This window comes from Octopus bimaculoides, chromosome 8, assembly GCF_001194135.2.
Source record: "Octopus bimaculoides isolate UCB-OBI-ISO-001 chromosome 8, ASM119413v2, whole genome shotgun sequence".
Lineage (NCBI taxonomy): Eukaryota > Metazoa > Mollusca > Cephalopoda > Octopoda > Octopodidae > Octopus > Octopus bimaculoides.
Window position 1 is genome coordinate 91,424,839 of NC_068988.1, and position 5,000 is coordinate 91,429,838.

The 5,000-nt window shown below is 35.3% G+C and overlaps 1 protein-coding gene across 3 annotated transcripts in view; it reads left to right on the top strand.

The window, feature by feature from the left end:
• LOC106874583 (putative mediator of RNA polymerase II transcription subunit 26) overlaps window positions 1–5,000 on the top strand; it is a 235,200-nt gene that overhangs the window by 74,856 nt on the left and 155,344 nt on the right. The window contains exon 1 of one of the 3 annotated variants that reach the window (XM_052970259.1): window positions 3,301–3,988. The exons of the other annotated variants lie outside the window; for them this stretch is intronic. The gene's annotated coding sequence lies outside the window, so the exon portion shown is untranslated. Of the gene's footprint in view, window positions 1–3,300; window positions 3,989–5,000 lie in introns of those variants that run through there. 3 annotated transcript variants of the gene reach the window in all.

Genomic DNA, 5,000 nt, shown 5'->3' on the forward strand with positions numbered 1-5,000 from the left:
ATATATATATATATATATATATATATATATATATATACAGTTTTTTCTCTCTCTTTGTATATATATATATATATAGTTTTTTCTCTCTCTTTCATTATCGTTTTTCGTCTCTCACCCTCTCTCTTGATAAATAGTCCAAACTAGCTCCTCAATATTGTCAATCTATGAGTTACGCAAAGGAAGAGAAAATGTCGGCTGTTGCTCCGAGAAAAATAAAAGAAGCAATGGGGGTGGGGTTGAAATAGCACGAAAGTAAAATGTAGAAAGGAAAGCAAAAGAAAGAGAAATAATGGGAAAGTGGGCAGATTTCCAGTTGAGAACATATTGTTTTGAAGCAGAATAAAAAGAGAAAAATAAAAGAAAAATCAGACGCAGGAGAACAATCTAAAAATTGCTACTAGAATATCAAGCATTTCTTCTACTCCTTCATCAGCATCATCATCATCATCCTCGTCATCGTCCCTCTTCTACAAATAATTTGCATTAGTCAATGTGTAAAACTGGATGGAGAGCACATGTCTTCTTCTTCTTCTCGCTGTTATTCTCTCATCTGTCTTCCTTTTCACTCCAGCACAGCTGAGTATGTAAGAACAAACTCCGAGAGAAAAAAACGGTACAAAGCGGCAATCCTAAATCTAAGCATAGAACAATAAAATGAGGAAGTAAGAATAACAATAAAACAGAATAAGAAAAAAAGAAAGAAATTGTGAAAAAGGACAGAGAGCAGGCAGTGTAAATATGATGATAGATGGTTAAATAGATAGATAGATAGATAGATAGATAGATAGATAGATAGATATGTTTTAATACCCGCAGATTTAAGGTTCAGTTTTATAAAATAAAGGGGTTTTTCTTTTATTTCGTAAAACAGAAAGATTTAAGATATAAAGATTTTGAAATTATTATTTTTTTTATGTCGTTGCTGATATTACTTTTGTTGTTGTAAATGACATGTTAAGTGTTTGGGTACGGATATTTCATCTGGATTTCTTTCTTTCTTTAATTCTTAGTCTATGTCAATAACGAGATAAAAGTAAAGCTGTATACGTAACGTCCCCAGGCGCATACAAATCCACATAAAACGGTTTTGATAAAAAAAATACGTGCTTAGAAGTAGTTGTCTGATATCTAGAAAATAAATTATATACAATTTGCATCATAAAGCGTTGAGGAGGTTATAAAGGGGGATGTGGTTTTAAAAGTAATTCGCTTTGAAAAGTTACAATTTCATTTTCATAAATATTCTTTCAGATAAACGAAAGAAAAATATGCATTTAATAACAAGTTTCATTTATTTGATTCTCTTCGTCAGCAGATGTCTAGGGCAAAGAAAAAAATGGGTGCTTAGAACAATTGTTTCTTGAATCGCATTACTAATCTGTAGTAATAAAACGCTAAACAATAAAGAATAGAGCTAATACATAGCAAAGGCCACGGTACAAAACTCTTATTAAATTTATGATTTGTAATATGAACAAGAAGGAAGTGAAATGCCCCGTTTTTCCTTTGACTGGTTTATCAAAATCATTTGATAAACATATCAAATTCGTTAATATCTACCAACCATTTGCATAATCTGTGAGAAAAAGTTGGGACAAACTTGTGGTCTTTCTATTTCTATATAATTGGAGATCTTTGGAAATGAGTCGTAAAAGAAAAGAATTACACTTTTATTCGTTTTTTATTTCCTTAAAGAAATTGCTTCTGTCTCTCTCTGAAGGGTATTCATTTTGTTTAAAAGCGTTGGTTTGTTCTATCTCAATTTTGGATGAGATTAACTCCTACTGTTGACGGGTTATATTCGGAAGGAGGGCAAGGTTAATCGTACAAAAATAGAGACCAAAGATAGAATACGATTCAATCTATGTCTCTATGTCCCCAACTCCAGGGGGCTGAGGGACAAGCTTCTCACGCCCCCTCGGTCTCGTGATCGGCAGGTGTCCGCAGCTGGGCCTCTGTGAAGTAGACAGTATACGCCAGACTTTAGTTGTTGTTGTTATTTTTTTTATTGAGTCGATCGGTCGGAGTGTGGACTTTGGTAGGGTATGGAAGATATTAGTAGTCTGTGTGTGTTGGACTAATGTGTAAATGTTTGTGGGTATGAGTTTTCCCTAAATATCTAAGTGTATATTTCTGTTTGTTTTTATGTTTATACGTATGTCTGTGTATGTGTATATAACGAAGTCTCCTGCTCCTACACATGTGAAAGGTGATGGGGTGTATGTATGTGTGTGGTGAATGTGTGCGTTCGAAAAACGGCAGACGACGCTTACTGCACACAGCCACCCGCACCGATGCCAACTCGCCTCCGTCGTGACGAACTCCCCGCTTTGTTATTTGTCTTAGTTTTCATCTGCTCCTCAAGTAGCAATAAATCATCTGTTAAGTTTGCATATTACATTTATTTTGTGTGCTCAACTTAAAAATCTTCTCCGGCATCGCCGCTTTGTCCAATCTTTCTCACCTGCGCCACATCTAGGGCCCACGTCAAGCACAGCGTGTTTTGGAGACAATGAAGCTGATGCATACAGCTAAACTAACTTGGTTTTTATCTTTTATGTGGTCATAATTACAGAAAATAATCACAAAATTACACGCAAAAAAACTTTTGAGAAATCCCTCTAACAATAGGTGTACAATCACACACCGGGACGATCCATCGCCTTACTTTCATGGACTTTTGCACAACGAACAGACAGCTGCAAACTTTGAAAATGTCATGAGGGCAGATTGTACTTTTTCTTCATAACAACAAAACTTATAAAACAGCTTTTGGATAAGAAAAATACTATAAATAATAATCAATCACGCCTTTATAGATATAATAGCGCAAAAAATCACCAACTCCAGGTGAAAGGAAATGCATATCCATTAAGTGAGACTAGCCAAAATACAAGTTGAGTGTGTATGTTTATATTAATTCCCTTTGTTAACACTGACATAATGTGTAAATACGTTTAAAGTTGAGTTTCATAGGAAGCATCAACACATGTTTAATATAACTCCTCATTTCTTGGGCTCCCACCACTCCGTTAAGTCGAAAAAGTCCGTTGGAGTTACCCACCCATCGCTGGCTGCTAACTGCTACTGTCGTCGCCTGATGGCGCTTTCACTACTAAACAATGGAGTGAATGCGTCCATTTTGAAGTTTGGTTACCAACTGCGGGAAGGAAGATCGAACACCACCAAACTTCAAGACTCGCCAGAAAGCACTTATAATACCTTCTTCTAACTTAATATTTTAATTTATTAATTATATTTCTTTGACATATTTTTCCTAAAACTACTGTTATTGACGAGTGCAATATTTTGGTATCTTTCTCTGCCCGCTTCACACCTCCGTCTCTGCGGAGACTCGCTACATCAACATCGACTCTCTGGTTTTACTTCACCTATTTCTATATCGCATGTCTTCTTAAACTACATTTAATGTCGCTTATATTAATAGTTATTAAACTTATAGAACCTATTTCTTCATTTAAACTACAATGGTAACCCTAAACTCTAGTTGGGGTCAGTAAATAACGTAAAACAGTCGCGAAATGCTCGGATCCAGCCCATTTCCTTGTAGACCACGTGGGTTCAAGTATGTGACTGTTGTGCTATTTTCGCGCCATATGACGTTGTTGAGCGTCAGTTTGGGTCAAAGGTTGAATAATGGAGGTAATGTCGTCTGCTAAGTAAGATAGTTTAGTGGCGATTCTCTCCCGGTCTCAGTTTCCTACTTGGATGAGATATGACACTTATCTGATTTACAACTTCTTACAACTTTGAATTCAGTGGTGTCCCACGTACATTTCTCTTTCAGACGTCTACATATATTTGACCACTTTAAAACTAAATAGTGTTGGATGTATTTTGGTGGAGACAATTTGGTCAGCAAGCTACAGGGGAAAGACATTTACGATATTGTCTATTTAGTTTTACATTTTCCCATTCGTCCCGTGTCTTACTGATTTCTTTATTACTAACTGATCATTTAAATCAAGTAAGTGAACCAAGTCTTTTTTAACCAACAGGTTGTTGTTTCTTCTCAGCTGTTCTGTAAAATCCCTGAATATCTCAACATGTCAAACATTGCCTTGCAAAGCAAAACAGTTGGGTTTCATCAGACTTGATCAACCCCCATCACATCAACTTCCATATTAAATATATTCTCCTCTCTATTTATTTATCATAACCTAACATATTCATTCCTGATACTTTCCCGCATATCTTTCCTTGAAATGACATCTATTAAAATCGCTAAAAAAAATTTTCTACATTCAAATCTCTCGGACGTAGTTCAACTTATACGACCGACACAAACTCGCAGGGTCGGTTTTTTTTCTTTTTTTTTTAATCTAATACCATGTTAATTTTCTCTTAAAATATTTGATTATTTCCCAGTGTGTAATATGAATTTACCTTACAATTCTTTTATCGTCTTTTTTTTACCCCTTCCATGCTCTACCTCCTCTAATATATTTCATTGCATCTCGTCTGGCCGCTAGCATGGCGGAATTTATCATATTCGTTTTCCCCTTAATCAGTTGATTTCTGAAATAAAATTTACTGTTGCTCTAAAAACAAAAAAATTCACTGAATGTTACAATTTGGTCCTTAATAAATAAGTTTTAATTATTGGATGTCGATACCTTTCCTACACACACGCACACACATCGTCTTCGTGTAGAGTCTTCTCATCTCACAAGATGTTATATATACACTATCGTCTGGATGTTTACATTTCATTATATGTTTCCATATTTCAATAAACAAACACACTTGTTGAATCATAATTATGAAATATGCTCGTAGATACAGATATAATTTGTATATGTGTGCCTGTATGTATATGTATGTATATATATATATATAGAGAGAGAGAGAGATGGGGGATCGTTTGTAGAAATACATAAATCCGGAGAAGAAGCAGACTCTAAGATGTAGAGCAGTGATTATTATAGTGGGGTAGGCCGGTTTATGGAGTTACTCTGGGTTTTTCGCTCATAAGGGGT